The 12260-nt window shown below is 40.4% G+C and overlaps 1 long non-coding RNA gene across 1 annotated transcript in view; it reads right to left on the bottom strand.

The window, feature by feature from the left end:
* The window catches only part of LOC141279539 (uncharacterized), a 321920-nt gene that overhangs the window by 171242 nt on the left and 138418 nt on the right, over positions 1–12260 (bottom strand). The window contains exon 3 of the long non-coding RNA XR_012333965.1: positions 3962–4165. This is a non-coding gene — a long non-coding RNA (uncharacterized lncRNA). The remainder of the gene's footprint in view (positions 1–3961; positions 4166–12260) is intronic.

Raw genomic sequence — 12260 nt, 5'->3', positions numbered from 1 at the left:
TGGCACATATGTATCTCTTTGTGAATTATTCAGTCCTTTAGTAAAGGAGGTGATGTGTTGCATCATCTTTTTTTTTTTTTTTTTTTACTCTGCAAATTTTTCCCATAGTGACTGGTTCATTTGGTAGGGAGAAGTTTACAAGTTAAGTCATGCCATGTCCCGTATGGTCCATTATGTGCCTCTGTCATTCATATGCCTCTATCACCTATTATCCTGTCCTTATGCTAACAAACGTTGAATAGCTTTTCTTTTTCTTACTTTTACACAGCATTCTGTGTAACACATATGTGCTGGAGATTACTGTGAAAGAAAGTAGAGAAGAGAGAGAAGGGTCATGCAGGACAGAGGAGATGAAGCACTTCATAGTTTATCAAGATATGAAAACTTGCACCTAGTTTTTTATGTATTGGAAATACATGAATAATAATTCTTGGTCTCATGATTGGGGGCCCCATAAGCAGCTTTACCAAGGCCTAAGAAAATGTGGCCCAATAAAAAATTCCTACATCTGCAGAACTGAGATACTTTCTGGTCCTTTGAGAACGCTCATAAATGCCCTACTTCACCCCAAAGGTACTGTGAGTAATTGGCCTGGTAAATAATACATGTGAATATTCACAAGTGGAGGCAAACCAGTGATTTGAGGTTATTTGATGTATGGAAACAAGTGATTGGTGAAGACTGTAATGTGAACAATCTTGAAGGCTGAGAAAGGGAGGTAAGATGCACAGAGGAAGGACATTTCATTGTTTCAACAAAAATTTTTTGAGCACTTACTATATGCCAGGTACTGCTTTAGGCATTTGGGATACAACAACGAGCAATAAAAATCTAACTTCTTCCCCTCTTAGAACTTAATTCTGGCAAAAGAGACAGACAATAAACAACTGACATATTAAATAAGTAGATTACATGAGGCGATACATGCTACGCAAAAAACATTGTAGAGCAAGGTAAGTGGGATCAGGAGTGTCGAGTGGGGGTGGGTGGTTGAGATTTTTAAGTAGGCTGGTGGTGGGGAAGAGGGGCCCACTAAGAAGACACACTGGAATGAACACTTGATGGAGGTGAGAAAGGGAGACTTTTGGGTATGTGGAGGCAGAACATTCCAGGCCCGAGAGCCACAAATACAAGACTGCTGCATAGCTGTGAATATGAAAATGTTAAAAACAAACAAACTGTTCTGCAAAAATCCCCAGTCTCCCTGTGCTGGCTGAAGAGGTAAAGGTATACACTTACCCACCCAAGTAATGGATGGTTATTCCTAGAGTTTTAGATCACATGCAGAGACTAAAAAGAGCAAGGGTATTCGGTGACTGATAGTGAAAAGGATCACCTGACAGCTGTGTACTTGCAGGGAAAGAAGACAGGTGGCCATGGAGGGGCCTCTTGATGGACTTTTAATGAGCAATTTAGCTTTTATCTTATGGAAAGTGAAACTCACTCCAGTCCAATATGGTCTGCCAAGAAGATCCTGCTAGAAAGCATTTTGATGGATTGCTGGGGGTGAAGTTTTAGGTAGCCAAAGGGAAGATGTTACAATCACCTTAGTTGAGAGGACCACAGTGGAAGTGGAGGTCATGGATGAATACATGATGCCAGAGGATGCCATGGGTCACTCACATCACCTGTTATTTTGCAGCCTGAGATAAGACTTTGGCAGGAGACTGGGTGGAATGACAAGGTCCCCAGACCACACCTGCTCTGCCCCATCCTTCTGTGATTTCTGGCTAGTTACAGAATCAGCGGGGCTCAGTTTCTGCATCTGTAGAATTGGGAAATAACACCTGGCCCACTTACTCCACAGGGCTTTTGTGAGAATCAAATGAGGTAACAGAGAAAACTGTCCTGTAAGTAATCAAATGCTCTCCAAACAGAAGATATTATTATTCTCAAGGCTTTTATTCTCATCAAATTCCTGATATAACATTTGATTCCCTTTAGTTCACACCTGGAAATAATCTGCATTTTCAGAATGAAAGTAACCTCAGTCCTGCTGGTTTACTGTCCAATCCACAAAAGCTGTTTATGGCCAAAGGGTAGGCAGAAGGTTCAGAAGAAAATCTAGTACCACCGTATAGGTTAAGAAGCAGCATAGGAAGAAAATCCATGCTCTACCTCTTTTTCTTCTAGAACAGAAATAAAAGGGTGCCATGTCTTTGTGTGGGGGAAATCTTCCAGCATCTGCTCCCAGATTTTAATTTTTCTGTGGCTCAGGAGAAGATAGGCTGCTAGGCTGGGTTCACCTTTGCCCTAGCTCTCATCTTCTGGGTTCTTATCAGACGTGAGCTTGGCCAGGTGATCTCGGCTGCAGGCTTGCCTTTCTCCTGCACTGCTGATTTCCTGTTTGCCCATAATTCTCAAGGTCAGACCTTCCCATGCAATGCTGAAGCTGACAACTCTAATCTCTCAAGCAAACAGGTTATTTTGCTACAAAACCTCACAAAGAAAGGGGAGGGACATTTCTCTTGGCTTGAAATTTTAAGCTACTTTGAGTCCAAACTCACAGAGCGTCTCTATGATTTTCTTTGAGGGGGCCTAAGGGCAAAAAAGAAGGGCTGGCTCTTATTGAATATCCCCATTTCTGGCCTCAGTCAGACCACTCAAAAAACCCTCCCTCCAACTTTTATCAGCTTTAACCTGGCACAGACATGTGGTGTGTGAAAGGATGTAGGTTGTTATTCAGTGCCTCTGGCATATCATGTTAAGATGAAAAACATAAGTTTGCTACTTTAAGGGGAACTGTCAGTCCAAGGTCATCATTCCCCAGCAGGCCACAGAAAGAGCCACACCACAAATAATGTTCTGGGTGTGGGACAAGCATCTGGTTAGTGTCTCCATTTGGGAGAAGCAAAGAGAACAGCATTTCCTCCAAATACCAGATCAATCATTTAGGGGCAATTCATCTTCTACTAAAATGATCTCAAGTTCACGACTAATAAGACCACAGCTGCCTTTTTATGGTTGAGTTACCCACACACAACTCGGCACCATATTCTAGGTCAGGTCACAACTGCGTAATAGGCCTCAAACTTGGCAATTTCATGTTCTTCTGTCTTCTTCTTGCCCAACCCACACTGAATTACACACTGACCAACGCTCCCCTGGAGTCACATGGAATGAGGATTTGGCTCTAAATCTCCAAATTTGCAGCCCAAATGGAGGCCTCCCTGGGCCAACTAATCTTTTCCATTTCACTTCCAGAGGGCTGCCATGCTCTTTCCAGAGCCCTACACAGAATTCACTAGGCTGTATTTTCCTGTTGATGGTCCAGGTTATGCATATATAGGTAGGGGAATCACAGATGGCCCTTAAACTATAAAGTTACCCCCCAATTCAAGAGAAAAATGAGACTCATTTGTTTACAGAATGAACTTGAACTGCAAGGAGCACAGAGGGAAACAGATCTTAGGAAGAGAGAAGGAAAAGAGTAAATAAAATTTTGTCTTTGTTTCCCCTCTTTTCAAAATCAATTTTGCCAAATTGTTAATTATCCTTGAAAGGATGTGAAGTGCAGTAAGGAGGAAGTCAATGTTAGCATTTCAGATATCCTGGCATATGTCACGTGCGGTCTCTGGGACATCCAAGATGACATGGACTGACACGTTGCTCCAAGCACTGCTCTACATTACAATTATATTTGTGTAACTGATCCATTCCTGGCATGTAAAGCCCTGACCTCCGGGTGCTGAGGGATTAAAATATCAGTCACAGGGTTTAAACTGTTGTCCTTATGTAGGTGGATGTTAACTTCTATTTGGCTGTGTCCCTGGACTTTTAGTTTGCTTAAGCAATGTAACACTCGAGTCAAATAGTGGTCTGAGGACTCATTGGGGTTCACTGCTCTCCTTCCTGCCTCCTGATTTGTATCTCATATTCGTACATTACACCATTAGCACTCCACACTGGGACAACTACTATAGCCATGTATACATGCAGAGCTGAGCACAGTGTCACTTACAAAAAGATGCTGAGTGGGACTTCCCTGGTGGTGCAGTGGTTGCGAGTCCGCCTGCCGATGCAGGGGATGCGGGTTCGTGCCCCGGTCCAGGAAGATCCCACATGCCGCGGAGCGGCTGGGCCCATGAGCCATGGCCGCTGAGCCTGCGCGTCTGGAGCCTGTGCTCTGCAACGGGAGAGGCCACAACAGTGAGAGGCCCGCGTACTGCAAAAAAAAAAAAAAGATGCTGAGTGAATGACACTGAGATGCTTACACTCTTCTTCTTGGGTCCCATCTTTATCAAGAATCCATCCTGCACGTTCCCACTAGATTTCTTTTGCTTAAAAGTCTGTAATGATGTACAGTGGCTTAGCTTTGTGTTATTTGCCTAAGGATAGCTTCATTCAAATCTTTGACCAAAATAATGAATAAGAAGACATCACAGAGCTCTGTGATGTTTCACTACAGATGTTCTAATTTCCACCTAAACATGTAGATCCAGCCTCTGTGGGTTTTTTTTGTTTGTTTATAAGAATCTCAATCAAAATTAATTCAATGTGAATTTATGAATATTCAGAAACTTGAATAAAAGAGGAAAACATTGTTCCAACCTTCAAAGAACTTCCAATCAGATGAGGGTATGTGTGTGTGTATCAGATTCAGGCGGGGGTAAGGGATAGGGGGAGTTGGGGAGGTGAGGGGCAGGGGAAGTGTTTAGGTGAGTATATAAATAGCCACAGTTTACCAAAGAAGTGCAAAGTGCCTCAAGGTTCAAGAGAGGGAAAGGTTACGTTTGATTGAGGAAGTTCAGAGCAGCTTTCTGAAGCAACATATGCCTGCTTCCCACATCACTTCTGATCATCACTCCCATGACTTTCCTCCACAATGTTTTTTTTTTGGAGGTTCTGACCAACAGCTTATTTCAGCCTTTCCCTTTCCTGACCACAGCACCCACCTGGCCATTCTTCCACCTTCAGCACTTAGCAGATCTTCTCTCTCTTTTACCAGCTATCCTCCTCAAAACCTCTAACAATCATGTTGCTAACGTTGTAGTATGCTACTATCCACTCCAAACTCATTTACCCACTTAAAGATTCATGCCTTTGCCTTCATCACCACTTGAAATTGTTCCACTCCAATAATGCAGACTTTGACATTTCTGTTGTATGATGCCCCTCACCCCTCTTTCATTTCTCTTATCATTTTACATTTAACAAAATTTTTTCTTGTCCACACTGTCATCTTCATTCTGTCCCTTTATCCTTCACCATCTTCTACAACCTCCACCCCAATTTTGTCCTTAGTTATTTTCTTCCTTAGCCTGGAGTTTCTGGTTAGCCTATTAAACAATGCATGTTCTTGCCAGGTAGAATCCCTTGACCTGCTGCCATTATATCTCTGTCAACCTTCAACTGCCTTGCTTCAGTGAGGGCTCCATATCTACACTTCCAATCCTTTTATTCATCTCTTGAAGACTTGGTGAAACATTTCCAATATCTATGTTTCAGATCTTTACTCCTCTCCTCAAAATTCCCAATATCACCTTTAAGAAAGAATCTTTCCTCTCAACTCATTGAAGAGATGGAGACCAAAGCTGTTCCATAGAATCTCCTATGCTGATATAAACATTCTATATTTGCACTATCCAATATGGTAGCCACTGAGCACGTACAGCTATTGAACACTGAAAATGTGGCTAGTGAGACTGAGGTACTGAATTTTAAATTTTATTTAATTTTAATTAAAATTTAAATAGCAACACGTAGCTAGTGGCTACACTATTGGACACCATATAGACCAGCATTGTCCAACAGAAATATAATAGTTTCATAAATAACTTCAAATTGTCTAGTAACTACATTAAAAAAGTAAAAAAAGTAGAAATTAATTTTATATAACTAATAATATTGTTTTCATATAATTAATGTATTTTATTCAACCAAATACTTGAAAATCTTATCATTTTAATATGTAATCAATATAAAATTATTAATGAGATATTTTAATATTGAAACCAAGCTTTCTATATCTGATATATATTTTATGCTTCTAGCACATCTCAATTCAGATACTAAATTTTCATGGAAAATATTTTATCTGTGTTAGATTTCATAAAATTTACAGTTGAAAACATAGATTCACATAACAGGTTGTTCCAAACATACTTAAAAGTTTTCCATTAACTTAATCAAGTATCAACTTTTTGTTTTCAATTTCAATTAATTAAAATTAGATAAAATTAAAAATTTATTTCCTCAGTCACATTGGCTACATTTCAAGTGCTCAATTGCCAAATGTGGCTAGTGGCTGCCATATAGGATAGTGCAGAAAGGATGGTTTGATGCTCTCTCCAGCCTTAAGTCTCTCAATATCTTGGGTCTCGCTCTTCCTTCACTAGGTTGTCTAAGGAGGTAGCATCTTGCTTAACCACCCTCATCCCCACTGCTTCTCTAAACCTTCCCTACCAACCTCAGGATTTTATTTAAATTTACTAATCCCCATGGCCCCCTTCTTATTCCCATCAATGTTTCCTCCTTGTCATGATTCCTTCTCCTTTTTGTACCAGTGGCTCTACAGGCCAACAGCATCAGCATCACCTGAAAACTTGTTAGAAGTGTAATTCTCAGCTTCACCCTACACTTACTGAATGAGAAACTCTATGGGTGGGGCCTGGCTATCTGTGTTTTCACAGGCCCTCTAGGTCAGGGGTCCCCAATCCCTGGGCCGCACAGCAGGAGGTGAGTGGCAGGCGAGTGAGCAAAGCTTCATCTGCCGCTCCCCATCGCTCCCCATTGCTGGCATTACCGCCTGAACCATCCCTCGCCCCGCCCCCCATCCATGGAAAAGTTATCTTCCACGAAACAGGTCCCTGGTGCCAAAAAGGTTGGGGGTCGCTGCTTTAGGTAATCCTGATCCATGCTACAGTTTGAGAACCACTGGTTTATAGAAAAGTGTACTTGAAAGACCCACTAAAACTAATAAAAGTGTATAGAGTGGTGGCAGGAGACAAAGTGGATGGAAAGAAGGATAGAAGTGAGTTTTCTTTTTAATATTGTTATGATTGTGGAATCATTTAAATGTTCAACTAAAATTTTCTTAAAAAGAGGAGAATATTTACAATACACTGATGGGCTCTTCCCCACCCCCATTTTGTTCCATTTGGTTTTGGGTGGGGCTTGGACTTTAGTAAATTTTAAAAGCTCTCCAGGTGATTCTATAAAATACACAATTCAATACTTTTTAGTATTCTTACAGAGTTGAGCAAACATCACCTCAATCAATTTTATAACACTATCATCACCACACAAAAAAAAAAACCCATACCTACTAGCAGTCACTCCAACTGCCCACCAAACTCCCTCCAGACTTTTATTATTTTTTAGATTTCTCGGACTTAGATTATTTCTTATTTTGTAACAAGCAGTTTAAGAAATAATGCCATTAACCATGATATATTTACATAAAATATATTTTTCAGACATTCACATTAATTTTGGCAGTAATAAAATAAGTCTCTGGGTCATAGTTACTTCCCTAGGCCTAAAACTTTTTTTTAACTTTTCAGAATATGTAGAGTATGCGAAATTTTTGCAAACAATAGTCAAAGCTGCTTTTAACTTGGAGATGAACTGGATCCTCACTGTAGAGAGAAAAGGATCTCCTTATTCCCAACTACTAGTAATAGGTCCAAATTTACACAGAAGTAAGTGAGGGAGTGCTGAATGAAAGGTCTCCGCCCAAACCAAAAAAAAAAAAAGGGGAAAAAATGGAGTCCAGAAACTTCCTTTGACTCAGACTATGCTGAGTATCCTAGAAAAGGGCAGAGGAAAGCCACTAGGACAAACAAAAGACTGGAATATTTAACTCAGCCTTGACGGGAACTTTCCAAACAGCGCCTTCCTTGATGTCCTAGGGCCAGAGGATGATAAGATGGTTTGTGGGCTCCGGCTGGTGCCACAGGGATGAGAGGTTGCACATGCACTCCCACCCTCCCCACTCGTCTCTGAGGATGGCTTTGTTCTTCCCAGCCCTCGGCGCTTGTGTTCTGCTGGAGGCTAGGACTAGACATATCAATTTCAATGACAATCATCCTCCTAAAATGCATGTGTGCGCACACACGCGCGCACACCCCCCCTCCCACCCCCCCCACACATACACACAAGTTATTTCTCTTGATTTCCTCCCTAGCTCTGAAATGTAAGTTTTAAAGAAAAAGGAAAAAAGATAAGGGTGAGAGAAGAAAAAAACTATATCGTCTGGGAAGTTCAATGATGACCCTAGAACCATCTCTTAACCCATGCCAGGGAATTTGCTTCCAAAACTATATGTACATAAAGAAATATATTTCCTCAGAGCACGCACCAGGAAGGTTAACGCAGGCTGTGGCATAAAGAATCTTGAGAGGAAAGATATAATAGATATCTTGGGAGGGAAGGGAAATACCACATGCAATGAAATGAAATGAGAAAGGAGGGTGGTAGAGGGAAAAGGAAAAAAATCCCTAGCTAATAACATGTTCTTTCCTTCCTTCCTAACACAATGACACACATGACTTAATGAAGCCAGTGAGTTCTGAGACTGATGTAAAAGTTCCAAAAAAAATACTCCTCAGCAAAGGCCCCTGGGTAAATGGTGTCATTTCTAATTTCTCCAGTTCCCGTGATTTAGAGCAGACCCAGGATCTGAAATTCACACCAGCTCTTTGTGCACCAGGGTCCGGGGCAGCCAGGGCCCAGGCCTGGGGAGCAGCAACACAGACTTCCTATGTGATTTCACCACCGCAGCCCTGCTTTGTCTCACATTTAAAATAATTTGCCAGGTAAAAATAAACTTCTCAGAATCACAGAGTGAAAAATGTACTTAACAATTCAATCCCTGTAAGTTTGGGATTGACAGAGAAAGTGCAGCCGAGGCTAATTAAATTACCCAACATGTATTTGAATGGTGGTTTCACTGGTGAGTTTATTAATTCACATCGTTATCATTGTTATTATTACTGCAACTCTGTAAATTATGCTTTTCATGAGATAGTGAAATGTGCAAGTGAAACGTGCAGGCTCTTAGCTCTCAGACATACCCTGATCAGCTGTTGGTTTCTCTCCTGAGTACCATTCTTGGAAAGCAAACTTCATTTGTCATAAGTCCCATGTCCCCAGATGGCATGTTCTGAGTTATTTTTGTGTACTACTTTTTGGAAATAATTAAAATCTACCAGTACTTTTCACTTTCCCTCAGCTTTTTCCAGTAATTCTCACGATAGAAATAAGTATGGTTCATGACGCCAGCTCCTTGCAGGGTAGTTTCCCTACACTCAGCTGATTTGCAAAACTCAGACTCCAGGTTTAAATCCAGTGGAATCAGAACTGCTCTTTATTCCTTAGGGACAATTTATGGTACACATATAGGAGTTTTTGCAGTCCATGTCTTTAAAGATTAATTGCCAATTGTATATATGCTCATTTGCCCCCAAATTTGGGGCAAATTTGAGAAGACAACTGAAATGAGCAAAATTTAACTATAAAATATATTAGGCAAGCATGCCAAGTCTTTTTGATTCAAGAAGCATCTCCCCTTGTGAAAGATGATTCCTAACTCTGGCATAAAACAATTTTGACTCCTAGGCCATGCTCCTCAAAGTGTGGTCTCTGGACCAACAGCACAGGCATCACCTGGAGCTTGTTAGAAATGCAGAATCTCAAACCAGTCCCAGACCTACTGCAGTTATCGACACCCCCAGCTGATTCACATGCACATTGAAGTTTGAGGAGTGCTCCTAGAGTATGGAGGAGTAGAGAAATAAGTCTTCTCATCCCACCCCTCCCCACCAGCAGCATCCTGCCACTATGATTTCCTACAGCAACTCTTGAAATATACTACATTGACAAACTTAGAAATTATACTCTAATATATATTCCCATAATGAAGAAATTAATGCAATCTACCCAGTATCTATCTCAAAAAATAAACAACATAAATGAAACATCTATTGTCAAGATGGTCTAACCTGCAACTCATGCTGGTTTGGAGGAAAAAATGAAGTGTGTTGTATGATCATTAGATAACTGACCTCATACCCTAGGATTCAATCACCATTAACTCCATGCCCTAGAGAGTGCTAATGTTACATGATGAAAAAGTCATCAGGATACAGATGCCTGCAAGACACCACTTCCCCCAAAAAAACTTTTTTTAAAAAAAAAGTATAAAAGATTGCATTAAATAAACATTAAAAAGTTTATTCGAATATTTAACATATTAATTTGCAAAGTGAAAAGGTTAATTTCAAACCTACTTTCTTCCCTACAATTAAGGCTTCCTTGAATTTCATACCATGACAAAAGTAGCTTATTCCAGGATCCACTTCTACTGATAACACCATTGTATATTTATTTGGTGGATCACAGTTACAAAGAACTTTTGCATATAACAGTAACATTTCTCTTTTAATTTTCATCTCAAATTAAGAAAAATCGATTTTCTCTCCCTCACTCATAAAAATATTCTTGGCAAATAATTAGGTATTTCAATAATCATAAGTATGATAAAATGCATTGCATTGGAAAGAACTCACTGTAGTTCTTGGCAAAAAAAAAAAAAAATTCTAGTTCTTGGAGGAAGGTTCTCGCTTAGAATTATTTTTAGCACAGAAAAGTAGCATTTCTAAAAAGGACCATCACTTTACAGAAATAGTTTTCTGGGTGTTTTATACTAACTTCAACCATCTTCAGGGAGATACAAATAAAATGTTTTTCATGTATAGTAACTATGATCCTCTTCTAAAAACAAATACACACTTTGAGTTTAAAAAATCCCTTGGTGATATGAACAGGAAGAGCTTTCACCGTGGTCCTAATGCATTCTGAATTATTGCGGAAGAGCTCTGGGAATCCCTAGCTCCTAGCATAAAAATAGTTGTTCTGCTCCTCCCTGAAACACTCTGCAGAAGACAGTACTTTACTAAAGCAAAAATTCTCTACTGAGACTCATGGATATCTGTGGACAGTATGTTTTGGTTTGTTTTAGAATTGTTTCTAAGATGGTTGCTCTTCATGGCTCCAGTTGATGTTACAGATGCAGCATGGCAATGGGGAAGATGAAGTTCAGGGTGGGGTTATTCTCTGGGCTCACAGCTGAGGAAGAACAAAACTGTGAGGAAAGGCTCTGCAAGACCAAGTTTGTCGGGAGGCAGAAGGGAGGAAATTAGCAACAACTTAAGGGAATATGGGGAAAGAGTTGCTGCTCTGGTTGGGGTTAGGGTAGGCTATAAAACAGTGCCCAGGAAGTATCAGAGCTCGTCCACATCTACCACAGGTGAAGGCATCATGGAGGTCTCAACTAGGGAACTTGGGAACTAAATCTAGGTCAAGGACTGCTGAATGGAATCAGAATGAGAGTCACCATCCCAGGGGCGGGTTCTGAGAAGTCTGTCCAAGGAAACATGGTAGGGAGATAAGAGATTTCCCTAGTTGGGGATGGGTTGGCATAAAAAGGATGACAAGCCCCAGAAGGTTGCTCAGGAGTTATGACATCAGGGTCTTAACTGAAGGACAAACAATCCCATTCTCAGTGACCCCTTTTCTCCAGTGGCCAAAAGCCAGAAAACAATTCAGTGTAGTCCTCTTAAGCAGGCACCACCCTCTTGAATTCCACCAGAACTCCTAATGGACCTGGAGAAATATTGGCCCATTATAGACCCTGCAGAACACCTAAGAGTAGATTTGAAAAAGCTAAAATGGACTGGGGGTGGGCAGGAGCAGATGCAAAGAGGTGAGGCTATGTAAACTTAAAAGAACAATCCATGTGGCGTAGAGTAGGGTAAAAAGATTCCTAGTCCTGCTAAGCTGAGCTGGGTCTTAAGGAATGTGATAATCATGGGAAGAAGGAAAAAGGAACATTTATTTAGCACACAGATTGTTCTTAGGCACCATGATAGACGCCCACAATAAGCAAAAGTGTTGCAATATTCCTGATCTGTACCATAGAACCTAGCTGTGAGGGTAGAGAGAAAGACTATCTTCTAGGGATTTTAGTATCTTAGAGCTAAAAGACATGTTGGAGATATTATTGTGGATAAAATGGTCATAAGGGATAAAAAGATGACCAAGTAATATAACATGAAAGCATCTTGAAAATTATAAATATGGGATACATATATGAAAATTTATCCTGTGATAGGAAAAATAGAAGTGAAGATTTTTTTGTGTGAGATCCAGTCTAATGGCTTTGCATTCAAAATGCATAATAATTGTTCATATGTCGATCAATCCTTGAAAGAAAACTTCCTGAGAGTTGAAATAAGAATACATGACAAGGATCAGAA

Source organism: Tursiops truncatus, chromosome 9, assembly GCF_011762595.2.
Source record: "Tursiops truncatus isolate mTurTru1 chromosome 9, mTurTru1.mat.Y, whole genome shotgun sequence".
NCBI lineage: Eukaryota > Metazoa > Chordata > Mammalia > Artiodactyla > Delphinidae > Tursiops > Tursiops truncatus.
The sequence above is the reverse complement of the archived record's forward strand: the minus strand, read 5'-3'. Positions and strand labels throughout refer to the sequence as shown.